The sequence below is a fragment of the Theropithecus gelada genome, chromosome 20, assembly GCF_003255815.1.
Source record: "Theropithecus gelada isolate Dixy chromosome 20, Tgel_1.0, whole genome shotgun sequence".
Classification (NCBI taxonomy): domain Eukaryota; kingdom Metazoa; phylum Chordata; class Mammalia; order Primates; family Cercopithecidae; genus Theropithecus; species Theropithecus gelada.
The window spans coordinates 19,447,166-19,464,211 of record NC_037688.1 but is presented as its reverse complement, the minus strand read 5'-3'; positions in this window follow the sequence as shown (position 1 = coordinate 19,464,211).

Sequence of the window (17,046 nt, the reverse complement as noted above, 5' to 3'; positions counted from 1 at the left end):
TGACTCCTGTGCCATAGTTTCTAATATAGTGGCTTACCTGTTTTCCAAAGACAGTTTCAGTCGGTCCTCAAAGAAGGAGGAGGTTTGTTTCAGGAAAAGGCTGTTATCATTTTTGTTTTAAAGTTAATCTGTAAACTAAATTCCTCCCAAAGTTAGTTTGACTTATGCTCAGGAATCAATAAGGACAGCTTGGAGTTTAGAAGCAAGATAGAATCCATCAGGTCAGATTTCTGTCATGTTCATAATTTTCCTATATCAAATTGTTTACAGTGTCATAATTTTTGCAAAGGCACTTTCAACTGAGTAAATATTTTCCTCCTGTTTTCTTGATTGGACATTGGCTGTTACACCTAGGGAAAGCTTGCATAATTGAGGTTACCTCCTTTCTACTTGCAAAGTCCTTTTTGGGATTTGATAATCTTGATCAAATAAGACACAGGTTATGAGACACTAATTAATGAGATAAGTTTAATAATTTACTTTTCTCTTTGTTCTCTATCCAAGATAATTCTAAATACTACCCAGATACTAGCATGGATCCTAAGCTTTCTCTGCTAAATGTGGAAATGTGAAATTCTTCAGTGTTACCAACAGTTTGAATTTGTTTGTTTGTTTGTTTACCGTCTCGCTCTGTTTCCCAGGCTGGAATGCAGTGGCACTATCTCAGTTCACTGCAATCTCCACCTCCAAGGTTCAAGCAATTCTCATCCCTCAGCCTCGTGAGTAGCTGGGATTAAAGGTACATGCCACCATGCCAGGCTAATTTTTGTATTTTTAGTAGAGGCAGGGTTTCACCATGTTGGCCAGGCTGGTCTCAAACTCCTGACCTCAAGTAATCGGCCTGCTCAGCCTCCCATAGTGCTGTGATTACAGGCATGAGCCACTGTGCCCAGCCAACAGTTTGAATCTTTAGAACTTGTGTGGCTGGTTCTTTAGCATTAGGTTGTCAGTCAATTCTGCCTACCATTAGCGGCGTGTCCCTGTGGGAAAAAAAAAATGCTCAATTGCTCCAGAAATGCAAAACAAATGAAAGAATAGAAAAAAAAAGTTTGTCACTAGCTTATTTAGAAACATTTATATCCTGGGTTTCTAAAAGAGACTTTAAATATATTGTTATTGATGCTAAACACTATTCTTCCTCATTGCAGAGGTGAAGGCTAGGTTACATGAAGCATATCAAAAACTTGGGGTTAAGAACATTAGGCACATTTATCAGTATTATTTGTTTTTGTGAGAATTAAAAAAAAATGCAGCAACATGGTGGATCAGGCCCCACTCAGGAGTCTTCTATTAGCTTCCAGGCAAGAGTCCTCTGTGTAATTTTCTAAAAGATTCTTTTTGCCCACTCCCTGGAAAAGCCAATACACCAAGAACAACAGGAGTTTCAAGAGAGAAAGAGCTTAATACTCATAGGGTCAGACATGTGAAGAGATGGGAGGTATTTCTCAAACCTACCTCCCTGAGAATTCAGAGGCCAGAGTTTTTAAGGGTGCTTTAATAGGAGCCTGGGGGTGCTGAGACAATTAATTGGCTGGGGATGAAATCACAGAGTTCTTGAAATGGTCCTCCTGCAGCTAGATCAGTTCCTGGGAGTGGGATCATAGGATCAGTTGAGTCAGTAGCCTAGTACAGGTCACAGATCCAGGTGGCATCCCTTAGTCTGCCATAATTCTAAATCTGAAAAAATATCTCAAATACCTGTTCTTCAGGTTTCGCAACAGTGATATTATCTATAGGAGCAGTTGGGATAGTTACAAATCTTTGGACATCTGGTTACGTGACTGCAGGATGGTAAGGACTGTAGAAAGCAAGCTAAACAAGCAATGGCAGGTTCTTGTTCAACTGTGCCTATTTAGCAAAGTTCAGGCCCCTGTCGTAATTCTAACCCTGTGGCCTTTTATTAGCCTTACAAAAAGTAGTTTTGGTCCCTACCAAAACAAGGAGGGAGTTAGTTTCAGGAAGATGATCATCCTTGTTTTAGCTGTAAATTCTTCCCATAGTTAGCTTGACCTACATGCAGGTATGAACACAGACAGTAAGCTTATGAGGTTAGAAACAAGATGTGCTTAACTATATTAGCTTTCTCTCACTGTTACAGCTTTGCAAAGGTCGTTTCCTCTGGATAGCATGTATTTACAATTTGCCATCATCATGGTGATGAACTTCAGAAATGCAGTCTCAGTGACTGCATGATTCATGGTAACTATAAAGCTTGGAGATTATTATATATGAAATACCAAATAGCAACTTTGGCTTTCTGAAAAGTTCACGTAAAATAACCTGTACTTCCTTTATCTTTTACTGTTAGTTTACTAATATGTAGGCCAAAACATAATAAAATCTTTCATTGTAGGCATGGACTAAAACTTAGAGGAGTTAATTACAGAATTTTATTATTCAGAGATATCAGAAAAAATAAGTTTATAATTTCTTCTACATTTGTAGTGTACTTGACATGAAAACAAGATATTTACAATATTCCCATGTAGAAAGAGCAGAAAGACCCAAAGAGGTGGTGCCTGCTTCCTCAAATGCGACTATAACTGTTACTGGAAAGGGGTCCAGGTCCAGACCCCAAGAGAGGGTTCTTGGATCTCACACAGGAAAGAATTTGAGGCGAGTCCATAAAGTGAAAGCAAGTTCATTAAGAAAGTAAAGGAGTAAAGAATGGCTACACCATAGGCAGAGCAGCCCCAAGGGCTGATGGTTGCCCGTTTTTATGGTTCTTTCTTGATTATATGCTAAACAAGAGGTGGATTATTTATGCCTCCCCTTTTCAGAGCATATAGGATAACTTCTTGACGTTGCCATGACATTTGTAAACTGTCATGGTGCTGGTGCGAGTGTAGCATTGAGGATGGCAAGAGGTCACTCTTGTCACCATCTTGGTTTTGCTGGGTTTTGACTGGCTTCTTTACTGAAACCTGTTTTACCAGCAAGATCTTTATGACTGGTATCTTGTGCTGACCTCCCATTTCATCCTGTGACTTGGAATGCCTGTCTGGGAGTACAGCCCGGTTGGTCTTAGCCTTATTTTACCCAGCCCCTATTCAAGATGGAGTTGCTCTGGTTCAGACACCTCTGATATCACCCTCCTTCACATTTTTATAAATCTTAGAGTCAGGCCAACTTTTCCATTATTGAAATATTTTAAAATTCATCCACTCCTTTTACACTCAAATTTTGCATTCTGTCTCTGTATGTATTTGTGGTGATAATTATGTACAGCTCAATCTATTTCCAACTTCTCATTGGGTATCTGACCCATTTGATGATGATTTAATGACATTTTATGTTTTAATTCTATTATTGTTGCCATCACCTGTTTATACTGTGCTTCTCAAAACAAAAACGCCATAAATATATTCAAAGAGCCAAGGTGGATGGTTGAAATTGCTAGGTTCTTAGAGTTCTGGGATCAACATTTATCAGACAGGTTCTAATTACCTTGTCATGGCCTTTTCCCTCTCCTCCAAAGCCTACAAACAATTTCCAGTGACTGTCATACTAGCAACAGGGGGGCAGTACAATGATTTAGCCATCGGCACAACTCCCTGCTGTCCTTGTCCTTATCCTAGCTAATGAGCCCCAGTTGTAGAAAGAGCTTAGGCTTAGAAAACAGAATGTCCTAGTTTTCCTTGGAGAAGAAGTGGCACCTTGAACAAAGTGTCTTTGACTCCTAGTTTCCTCATCTATGAAATGGGATAAGAGTTCGTAATTCTCAGTGGATCAAACACATGTAATTACAAAGCAAACACTGCAGCACTTGAACTATCATAAGTATTCAGGATTTACTGATTTCCTGCAATCCATATATAAAATAATCCCATATCTTCCCCATCTCTTTCTTCCTGGGCCCAATGTGTAGATAGAAGATACATATTAGTAATAATAATAACAAAAATATCCTCAAACAGTATTATCACTGATTTTCCTAAACATTCCCACATTTTTCATTTTGGCAGCTTGTACCCATGTCTTCTATGCTTTAAGGATCTTGATTCCTGTGCAGATATTGGAACTTGAATTCAATTTATATCTACCGAGTGTTCTGTTGCCTTTATTAGAGATTTGGTAAGAAAGGGAGTAGGCATCAATAGTCAAGGGAAGAGATGCAAAGTCACAAAGATGTGGGTTTGAATCTTGCTTCTGACAATTATTATCTGAATAGCTCGGGGAAATTGTGTTCATTTATAAGATGAGAGTAATAATTTATACTTCAGAGGGTATTTATGAGCATAAAGGAAACATGAGAAGGACTGAATGCAATCCCAGACTTAGCAAAATACAGCCAAATTTGGCAATAGTAGATTCATTTGATGGCATTTATATTTGTTATTGCTGAAACAATTTTGGTTGTTTATTTTGGGGAGCCTTGAATTTATGTGAGTAAACAGTGAGAGGAATCCTAGTTCTATCTGGTCCTACATCTGATACTGTTCTCCTACACTGAAATCATGGGCTAGTTTCTCTTCCTCCCATAACTGGAATGTTTTCCCACCATGCCATTACTTCTTAGCCACTCATAGCACTTCTCTGGGTCAGCAGACCATCAGTTCATAATTTTACGTCCAGATAAGAACTGAATCTACTATCCCTTTGTTAATTATTTACTTTTCTATATTGTGACCCTACTTTCCTAACTCGTTCCCACTCATTTTTTCTAAGTTTAGCCACCTCCTCTGAATTTAATGTCAAGAATTTCTTAAAATTGCTATCATGCAACTGTAGTATAAACCATTTACTGGGAGCCAATCTAGACAACTTTAACTTGGTTTAATAACGTATTCTTCCATTCCTACAGGCAGAAATGAGCTTATGAGTGCAACCTGGTTCTCCATATTACCATTACACTTCTTTCAGGGATTATCTTTCTCTCTGCTTCTTCTTACTGCCCCTTAAGCTACATGTTCTATTTTCTCTGACATAGATCATTTATAGTTTCTGTTATAAAGGAAGTTTACATCAAATAACTGGTCTGATGAAACTTATAACTTAGAAGTTATATAGAATTTCAGGGACCCGCCTCCATTCTATATCACAATTTATTTATTCATTTATACCTTTAACAAGGATTTTAAAAAATACTTTAAGTTCTAGGGTACATGTGCACAATGTGCAGGTTTGTTACATATGTATACATGTGCCATGTTGGTGTGCTGCACCCATTAACTCGTCATTTACATTAGGTATATCTCCTAATGCTAACCCTCCCCCATACTCCCTCCCCACAATAGGACCCGGTGTGTGATGCTTCCCTTTAAATGATTTTCAATATGGAAATTATAAGAGTTCAAGAGAAGGTACATGACTTGTAATTCAAGAGATTTGAATTAAAATTTTGCTTTGATTTCAAGATATTGATTTAGTTTTTTGAGTATCAACTCCTTTGATTCAACAGTGCAAATTAGAAATACTATATTTAACATATCTCACAGCATCTGATATGCTGGATATGCTTAATAAATGCTGTTTCTCTTTTTTGTTGTTATTTTTAGCCTAATGTAAAATAAACAATACTTAGAATGACAGAAAAGCTTTTCACTTTGCCATTATTAAATCAGATAAAAAGACTATTCACTTTGTACTCTATAATTATTATGATTAATCCCCTCTAAATATTAGCAAAAGACCATAGCTCCAATCACCCTGACACAGATGTATTAAGAAAGGTCTTAACCCTATCATTTAGCAGGTGTATATTTTTATATAATGGGATGATGGTAGGGTTGGTGAATAATATTTCTAGTGAAACTGTAAGCTTTTAGAAAAAAAAACTAGAGTTAAAATTTTTAAAGGAATCACTTTAAGACATTGTTGCTCACTGAGAAAGATAAGAGTAACGCAATGAGAAGAAACATAAGTAAATATTCCTTTTATCATCGACAAGAATCAGAATCATGGTAGTAGTAAAAAAATCCATGAAATATCTGTGTTAACCTATATCACTGATTAAAAATAATAAAGATAAGCAGAACTATTGGTAAGGTCTCACCATTCTTCCCAGAGTCTATAATTTTCTAAATGTCCAGATCAATATCAAGACCTGAACATTTGAGGAAATTTTAGATGTTTTGGATACACTGCTCCTACATTTGAAGATGCTTTATTGCAGTAGTACCTACTGGTCTTCAAATTATGGAAGAAGAGAATGAGGCTAGGGATGCCTAGAGTTGAGAACCACACCTTTGTGATAGCTCTCCTTTATTTTGGGGAAGAATAGTTACGGTCATTATTGTTTCCTAAGTATTTATTTTTCAGTAATGTAAAGGGAAAGATGACAGAGGCAATAATATGATCATGCATAAAAATGAAATTTTGCTTTTGTTACAAACTAAGACTCCTAGAACAGTATGAAGAATTAAGGGCAGAGTAAACTTACATATACAAAGTATTCTGAGGACTTGTGTCTTTTTCTTAGGAAGTAGAAAGTGGACACAGAATTTTTTTCTATTCTAACAAAGAAAAATTGGATAATATACAAAATCATCACTTTTATTGAACTACTTAAAGAGCCAAAATCACAGTGAAAGCAACTAGCCTGGAGTTTAAGGTAAGAAAACTGCCTCAAAAGAGAGAAAAGACATGAATATTGCATTACTTGGGGAAAATTGTGGGGGGACAAATTGCTGCCATACAATTAGAAAAGAATTCGGTTAAAATATTTAATATACTCTTCAATGCTGAGTAGGTTATAACCTCTGAGTAAAAAAGCCTTGGGAGTCACAGATATGGGGGAGTTGACATTCACTCTCATATTCTTCCATGAACCTCACCAGATACCATTGAAAAAGACTGCAAAGCAGAAAGCTAGAGGAAGCCTCCTTCACGTTGCATGGCTGGAGAAGTGGAGCAGACTTGTACTTCCGTCTCACCTGAATCACCTAGATGTGATTCAGATAATATTTGTGATATGAAGGTGTCTTATGGAGTGAAGAGAAGTCAAAGTCAGAGAAAAGGGGAATCTGGAAAATATAGTCACCCTGAATAAGAGAATACAGCAAGAGAAGAAGAGGTAATAGATTGGAAAGTAAAGAGTTAACTGGCATAGTCTCCCATCCATTCCATGGAAAGATGGCGTAGTCATTATTAAGATCATGTAATTCCATATTGACATTATCCTGCCAAACTTGCAATGCTTCTCCGTTTTCAAAATTGTTAAATGTTTTGCATTGCCTTATATTCTACTCATCTCAAATTTGCAACCTATATTCCCAGATCATATGTTTTTAATATTGTGCAACCTTAATATAAGCTACTTACATCCTCAAGTAAACAAGACTCTCAAGACAAACGACAACCCTAAATTGGAGTCTCGTATTAAATTATTAAATAACTTATCACCTATATTTAGTCCATAAGTCAACACAGTGACGCTTGTGAAAAAACAAACAACTAAAACAAATCCAAAACAAATTCCATCTTGTCAGTTGTCATATTGTATGACCAACTTGTCCTACAATGACTGCCCTGATTGGGGAAGTAATTGTACCTTTTATCTCTCTCTATCTCCTGTAACTAACACATTAATAGTGTATCTGACATGTGGTGGGAACTCAGTCAGTTTAGGTGGAAAGGATGACTGAAGAATAAAGTCTTACTAAATAATTTTGAAAGTCTTTACAATATTCTCTTCAAATATCATGCATTTTCTTCTTTTTCTCCAAATCCACACTGTGTTCTAATTATAATACCATATGTGAATGCTTGATGATTGATACTTTGGAAGGAAAAAATGTGCAAGGGCATTTTCACGATTCCAATATGATATTGAAGGTTCCCTTTAAAGCATGCTAAATTGAGATATATCCACCTGATAACTGTTGGCTTTTTGGCTACTCTAGGTTTTCTGCTAGCAGTTCAGCATGAGTGCCCATCATGGCAGTCCTCCTTCCATTGTACTCTTATGAGATTCAATACCACATGAAAATATTTGATTGCATTTATTCATGTTAAGTCTTTACCTGAAATCTATATCAAAATAGCAGGTAAAATTCCAATGTGGTCAAAAATCTCTAAAACATCATATATGTAAACAAACATTAGGAAGCAACTGAGGTGACACAAGTCAATTATCTCATCAAAAACCAGTTTTTATAATAGCATATTTATAAGAAAAATACTTAAAAGCTACTAAATTAAACATCAAACTTTATTGTGGAGTCTTTGCCATCAGGTAAAACTACCTCTCTGTTGACAAGTCAAGATATTTCACTGGCAAGTATCAAAGTTGATTTTGTGTGTGTGTGTGTGTGTGTGTGTGTGTGTGTGTGTGTGTGTGGTGTGTTTCTCCTTTCTGCTTTTGCCAAGCTAAGCTTTATAGGAGAAAACAATATGGTAATATTGGTAGGATATTTCTCTGTAAGAATAGATAATCCAAGATAGACTTTGAAAACTTTACTATTAAAATTTAGAAGCCACATTTTAGTGAATGTTTAAATAGGTTACACACAGTTTGCTAATTGTTTCTACTTGGTTTTCCGTCACTACAAATGGAAATAGAAAACCAGTGTGTATTATGCCCATTAAATAAAATTGTGCTCTCTTTACCTAAGTTATTTAAAAAATGATATTTACTGCTCTTCCACACCCATTTTATGTCAGAAGAGGAAAGGAAATTGTTGAACAGAGTAATAGCAATCTGGTGTTCCTGTCTTAGGTTTCCTTATCTTATCTTATCCTTTCTATTGCTTTTACAGTGAAGGGTACCTTAAAAAACGGTTCTGTGCACAGGCACCAAGGAATAAATTGGTGATAGACTTATAAATGTTGGAATTGTATCTAAAAGAAGAATTTGTCTTTTAGGTAAAGACATTGATCTGGCAAGAAAAGGACACTTATTGGGGAGATGAGGTCATTAGCTTTCTCCCTTTCTCTCTCTTTCTTTTCTTTTCTTTCTTTTTTTCTTTTCTCTCTCTTTTTATTTTTTATTACTTTTTGCTATTATTATTATTTTTCTATCTATGAAGCGTATGTTGCTAAGGCCAATGACAGCTGTTCTTGGAGGTGAAAGAGGAAATGCAGAAACTATAATTTAGGGGTATGTGTGTATGTGCGTGCGTGTGCTGTCTTGACCCAGTAGACGACTAGATCATGTGCTGGCTCGAGACCAGCTGGTCAGATCCCTTTCCTGAGACTCTGGGCTGCTCTACACCTCTCTTAATCATCCCAGGGCCAGGACGAGCCAACCAAGGACAAGTCCTATTTTCCAGAAAGTATGAAGTTAGCCAATCCCTCTGCTTTTCTTGCCTCACTCTTTTCTTCCCGAAGAAACCACAATGAAGGTGTTTGTCCATAACCCTCCTCCCTTCTCTTGCCAAGTGACAACCTGCTTCTTGTCTTGAGTGACAGTATTGCATGCTGCGTTCTCTTCAGAGAACTGTGAGCAGAACCAAACTGTAAAACTTTTCCCAGTTTCTCTCACATGATCTATGTCTGGTCTCACCATACCTCACCCAAGGTCATAAAGTTAAAATAGGAACCCAGACGTTTTGCTTCTGTGAAAGGCACTCTTACTTGGGATGTGGACATTTCAATTTAGTATAACTTTAATATAATAAGTGTTTGAAACACTCAATTCCATTTGTTCTAATTCCATGGTCACCCAGCCATCAGCAGTTCATTTTCTTCCTTTCATCCAGTTGCTCAAGTAAGTAAATATTTATTCAATTACTTCCAAATGCCAATCATGGTGCCTAGCACATAAATGAGGAAGCAGTGAGACCCACTAGAAAGTAGGCTCCCTGAGGACAGAAACTCTATATAACATCTTAGCTTGTTAATAAAGAAGGGAATACAAAATTCATATGCAAGTTGTGAGTATTCTGGTGAATAGGATAGTAAGAGTTCTCACCATAAATCAATGGACTAAAATTCCGGTACATGCATCCTTATTAGAGTGAGAGCTTACCTTGAGAAATGACTCATCTCTATGTTCAGTTATCTAAAATTTATTTCCTATGTAACACATACTGGTTTAGGAGGAAGGAAAAAAGACAGAACGAAAGAGAAATATAGAGAGAGTCATAAAGAGAGAGAGAGAGAATATAACAGAATATGACAAATGAAAGGAAATGAAGCGATTTCTACATGCAAGGAGCATGATGTGTTTGCTGTTTCATATTCTTTTATGATGAAGATAAAAAGTGCAGTACCCCAAAAGTTCTGAATGAGACATGATCTAGTTTTCTGCTGGGGAAGTAGAAAGACAACACTTACCTTTCCAAAAACCCCACAGTTAAAATCATTCTGACCAAAATGATAGGGTTATATTCAATAGATTATCCCAAAGGAAATGTAATATCCGAGATATAATTTTACCACTTGTGTTTGCTCTACAAATAATAAAATCTATATTATTTGTCTGCTCAAATTTTTCAGAGTGGTGACATATACTTCTCACTTTTTGTTGAAGAAATGATATATCCCAGTCACCATCTTTAGATCAGTAAATTCCATCTAGGTCTACAGGCAAAAAATAATGTGATTAAGTCTCTAGTTTGTATTGTAAGATCCAACTGAAGTAATAATTAAAACCTTACAGCATTAAACAGGATAACAAGCATTGAAAAATATAGAGCATTATCTCCTGAGCTAGCCACAAATAATTCACCTAATTTGTTCCCTATTAAGTCTAACTGACTCTATTACTTAACAGCCTTGGGGAAAAAGGGGTGGCGGTGTGAGGGGAACTAGAAAGTATTATTTTGAACTTTTTTTCTCTTAACATTCTGCCCATTAAGGTAGTGTTTAAGGCCATGTACAGCTGTGTGATACTTAATTATTTCACTCAGAAAACCAGAATCTTTTTTTTAACGTTTGAAGTTATTGGAGAAATACCAAGTCAGGAAAGCGAGGAATGAAAGGATCAAATTTCAAGTGGGACCTGAAGCCTTGGCTGTTGAGACTGGCATTTTATACTGCATTTTCATTGAGATACTTGATTTCCAAATGCCAGCTGAATGGGGGAGCTGAGCACCGATTTTAACAGCCTGTGTGTCAGAGAGAAAATGTAGTTAGGGTCCTCTGAAGTACAAGGGGCTTGCTAACACCATCATAATTTGAATTAATGGCCCAAAGAAAACCCTATCAGTAAAAGACAAGAGGGTATAAACCAACCTTAAAAATGTGTGCCATCTAGTTTAAAATCACTTAAAATTGTAACTAGATTAAAATCATATGGACTTACTGAATGAAGCTCAAGGCCCAGTTGCCAACCAGAAACAAATATCCCCTTAACAAAATGTCCTGGGATTGTCCCTCTAGAAAAACATGTTATCACTTCCAACTGTCAAACTATTTCTACAAATTTTCATATACAAGATTCAGCATTTAATTGAAAATGGTCATGCATATGAGAAAACCAGGCAACATGAAATAATAACAATAATCACCAAAACCACAAACAGAAAAAACCTAAAAGATAAAAACAATCGAGATAAAAAGAGATATAACAGATAAGACAGAGCTAAAGAGAGAGTTAGTAAATTAAAGGAAACCGTTGTAAAAAGTTGCTCATAAAAGAAATAGAACATTTAAAATATATTGTTTTCTGTTAACTACTAAAGTTGAACATAAGCACACCCTACAAACTAGAAATTCCACTTTTAATTATATATCTTAAAATGTATACATACAGAAAAGTATGTATGTATGTATATATAAAATCACACACAAGAATAATTATATTAGCATTATTGGTAAAAGCCAAAATTGTGGACACAAGTGGGCAGAAAGAGTAGTCTGGTTAAATAATTTGTGACATATTCACACAATGGAAATAATAATTAATAATGAACAACTGATAAGCACAAGACCTTGGACAAATATTACAAACATATTTGTGAACAATTTAGCCAGAGATAAAAGATAGCCTGCTGTGTGATCCTACTTATATAAATTCAAAAGCAGGAAAAGTTAATCTAATAATAGGATAGTGATTACTTTTGGGATTGGTGATAGGAGTGAGTTTAGAAAGGCTCAAAGTGAATTCTTGACTGCTAGATATGGGGGTATAATAAATTTGTGAAAAGGCATTGAACTTACACTCATGATTTATGCACTATGCTACATATATATTCTGAATAGATAAAATATTTTCAAAAACATAAATGCAAAGCCTTACAGACAGAAAACACAATTTTGAAAAAGAATAAAGTTAAAGACTTAGACTATTGAATATCAAAGCTGCTAAAAGTCAACAGCATTATGACATCCTTGGTTTTGTTGGCCCAAGGATAAGGAAAGAAAGACTGGTGGAATAGAAAAAGATAAATAAATAAGCCAGCATAACTGGGCACTTTTTTCTTGAGACAGTCTCGCTCTGTCTCCCAGGCCAGAGTGCAGTGGCATGACCATAGCTCACTGGAACTTCCACCTCCTGGGTTCAAGTGATCCTTCCATCTCAGCCTCCTGAGAAGCTAGGATTAATTAGTCCGGCTAATTAAAAACAAAAATAAAAAATTGTAGAACATAGTCTCTCTCTGTTGCACAGGTTGATCTTGAACTCCTAGTCTTAAGCAATCCTCTCATCTCAGCCATACAAAGTGCTGAGATTACGGACTTGAACCACCATGCCCAGTCCCTGGAAACATTTTCATGACAAAAATGTAATTGCAAAATTATGAGAAAATAATATTTTTATAACGGTTGTTGTGTTAATTAGTTATTCAAAGTGGAAAAATGAAGAAACTTGATTGCTTTCCACTTTGTGCTGATGGTGGTGGCAGCCTGTCTGGAGCAGCTGTTGTGGGGACACCATCTGCAGCGAGGAGGCATGGGGTGCGTGCTCCACAGAGCAAGCGGGGACCGGGAACAGGTGGGACCGCTGCCCTCCGCCAAGTTGGAGGGGCAGGAGGCCCGCACTTCCGGATGCAGTTGCAGCCGCCTAGCCACCGTTCTGGATCCGAGCATCTCTGTACTCTCTGAGGCCCAGGAAACCCCCTGTCCCTGCAGGCTTGAAAGTGTCTGCGGTCACTCCCAGTGCCCGCGCGGGGACAGAGCAAGGTTGTGACAGCCCAGGCACTTTCGCAACACGGCTGGATGTGCATGCACTTAGGGCAGTGCTGACACGTTGGCCCCCTGCAACCTCAGCCACCTCTGGACTTTAGGTGCCAACGAGCATGGGAGGGAGGTCGAGGTGGGGCTAGAGTGGCTCCCGGTGGCCCTGCAGGCTCCTCTTAGCATGAAAAACCGGGGCACCGTTGATGGTATGTTGATGGCAGGAGGAAGACAGGTTCCTGGGCTGAAAGACTTGGGTTCCCATTCAAATCCCACCTTCAAGCCAGGGACGGCCTGAAGCCTGGGGGCCAGGCTGCCCGTTCCTTGTGGAGTCCACAGTCCGGAGTGAGAACTGATGGTGCTTTTTCCTGGCTCACCGATGACTGCCCATAGACCAATCAGCATGAACTTCTTCCTTCATGAGTCCATAAAAACCCTGGGCTCTGCCAGATTCGAACAGATGCTGGGATGACCCGCCTGCAGAAAGGAGTTCTACGCTGCGCAGTCTCCTCTCTGCTGAGAGCTGGACACTCCTCACTGTCACCTGGATGCGGAAAGGAGCTACTCACTTCAGGTCTCCTGAGAGCTGTTCTGTCACTTAATAAAGCTACTGTCCTCCTTGTTCACCCTCCAGTTGTGTGCATACCTTATTCTTCCTGGACTTGGAATAAGGACTCCAGACCTGCCGAATGGTGGTACTGAAAGAGCAGTAACACAAACAGGGCTGAAACAGGCCCCTCTTTGGGGCTCTGTGGTTCCTGGAGTCTCCAAGCTTCTGGGTACCACTGCGTTCCCCTCATCCAGATGCAGGTGCCAGCAGCAGAAGCCACGTGCAGTACATCTGGTTCAGCCGCACCCTCACACAGAATCCACAGCTGTGCTGGCGCCTGGAGCTGCCCTCCCTGTGTGCCTGGCTATGTGCAGTGGCCAGACCCTGTGCTCACTCGCCCATACACCTCTCACCTCTCTGCACCTGGCTCACCCTTGGCAAGTGTGGGATCTGGGCCAGTAGCATAAGGTGAGCACAGCCTGCCAGGCGAGTGGGCAGAATCAGCCCAGTGGGCACAAGCAATACTCAGGCAGAAGGTGCCACTGGCCACAGAGGTTTCCGGCTGGAGATGTGACACCCCGAGGAGCCTATGACAGTGCCATACACATACCCATTTCCCCAATTAGGTGGATTTTACATCTGAAATAATAAAGTTTACATTCAACAATGGGGCTAAACATTGTCTATGACCTTGAGGTAAGTAAAGCTTTCTTTCCAACAGGACCCAGAAAGTATCAACTATAAGAAAAAAATCTCTAAATTGGAATACATTACATTTCACAATGTCTATTCATTCAAAGAGTCTATTAAGGGAGTGAAAATACAAATCACAGAGTGAAAAAAAAAGGTTTGTAATAAATATAACTAAGAAAAGGGCTCCATTTCAGAATATATAAACAGCTTCTACAAATTAATAAAGACAGACAATCTATTTTCAACAATGGACTAGAGATTTGAACATCTCTTCATTAGAGGCCTGCAGTAGGTACTTGTGATGATTAATTTTATGTTTCAATTTGACAAGGCTAAGGGACGCTCAGCTATGAAACGTCATTGCTGGGTGTGTCTCTGGGAATGTTTCTGGATGAGATTAGCATTTTGATCTGTAGGCTGAGTAAAGAAGACTGTCCTCACGGATGTGGATGGGCATCATTTTATCCACTCGGGAATAAAAAAAGGTAAAGGAAGGATGTGTTTGCTCCCTGTTTGAGCTATATCATCCCTCTCCTCCTGTGTTCAGACATCAGTGCACCTGCTTCTCAGGCTTTCGGTCTCTGACTGAATTACACCACCAGCTTTCCTGGTTCTCCAGTTTACAGATGGCAGATCTTGGGATTTCTAGACTTCCATAATCATGTGAGTCAATTCCTATAATAAATTTCTCTCTGTTTCTCTCTCTTTCATATATATGTGTGTGTGTGTGTATATATATATGTGTATATGTATCACTATGTATCACTACTCATACACAGGCATCACATCACAACAGATACATTCCCAATTCAATCTTTTTCTGTAAAATCCTGACTAATATAGCACTATATAAACATTACTTGAATTTATATAGAAAAAAATGTAGTTAAAGGATAAGGAAATAAAGATAGTGACTTTCAGGAATCTCAATAACCCAGTTTTTAAGTGGCTGTCTCTCTAAGACACATAGTCACTGTTCCATATTATCCAGGAAATAATTTTGTGTGAGTACGCTTTTCTTGCCAATTGCTTCTGCATAATGTGAACTGTACCTTAGCACCCTGGTCACGCACTCTCTGCAAGGCATAGGTGCAGGGAAACTAACATGAAATTTGAGTCTAAGATCTACCACTTTAGTAGATGTCAGTTTTCTTTTGTTTAAACACACCATTTCTCTGATGGATAGAACTTTAAATGATTTCCACTTAAAGGAGAGATCCCAATGTCTGCCTCACAGGAAGTGGAATTAGTCTCATCATGCATCCCAGGTGAACCATATGGGCCCAAACTTCATTGGCTGCTGTCAGCTCACTACCCATGCTGCAGCAGATGTGAAGCAGCAAATTATTAGGCTGTAGGGTGTTGTCTAGAGTCAGTCATATTGTTCTGTTTTTTACCTTTACTTTATCCAAGACCTGAGGAAAAAGAGTCGCAAAGATTATCTCCTTTGAACATAGGTATCTTTATATATATGTCAGTAGCTCCTGGGGATATGATTATTAAGGGTGGTAACTCAACTACAGGAGAAGGGTTTGACAAGTTAATCTCCAGGTTTCCTTCTATTGTTACCAGGACAATGTTCTTATTAAGAATTTAAGTCAGAAAATTCCAGATATGTGCTTATGTGTTGTCCTTCATATGAGAATGTAGATACAATTGCAATGACTCTAGAAATATTTGCATACCAAATTACCTGTATCCCCCTAAATTTCTTCATGGTTTCAGTCCTGTTATTTACACAACTCAATTAGAGGGAAAATACAAAACTTCCCATCTAACAGCAGCAGAATACACATTCGTCTTTAGCGAACATGAAACATTCTCCAGCAGAGACCAAATGTTAGGACCCAAAATGAGTCTTTAAAAATTTAAGAAGATGGACATCATATCTAGAATTATTCCTCATCACAATGGTATGAAACTAGAAATCAGTAACAAATGGAATATTGAAAAATTCACAAAGATGTAAAAATTAAACTACATGCTTCTGAACAACAAATGAATCAAAGGAGAAATCATAGGTAAAATTTAAAATGTCTTGAGACAAATGACAAAGAAACATAATATATCAAAACCTATGGGATACAGCAACAGCAGTTCTAAAAGGAAAGTTTATAGTAAGAAATACCTACTTAAAAATAATTTAAAAAAAAGATTTCATGTAAGTAGCCTAACATGATGCATTAAGGAACTAGAAAAAGAGAAACAAACTAAATCCAAAGTTAGCAGAATAAAGAAAGAAGTACAAATGAGAACAGAAATAGGAAATAGAAAAAACACAAAAATTAATAAAATGAAGTTGATTTTTAAAAAAATACTTAAAATTTACAAACTCCTAGCTAGACTAAGAAAAAAATGAGTGACTTGAACAAATAAAATCAAAAATTAAAGTGAAGATATTACAACAGATGAATTAGAAATAAAAATGATTTTAAGAGACTTATGAAAAATTACTATATATGCCCAAAACTAAGTAACCTACAGGAAACAGGTACATTCAGAATAAAATATAACCTACCATGACTGAATCAGGAATAAATAGAAAGCTTGAATAGATCAGTAACAAATAGGGATTAAAGAAGTAATAAAACATCTTCTAAAAAAGAAAAGCCACGAATCAGATGTCTTCATGGCTGAACTCTACAAAGAAGAATTAATACCAATACTCCTTAAACTCATCTAAGAAATAGAGCTAGAGAGACTATTTCTAAACACATTTTATGAGGTCAGCATCACCTTGATACCTAAACCAGATAAAGACATCACAAGAACAGAAAACTATAGGACAATTTATCTGACCCACA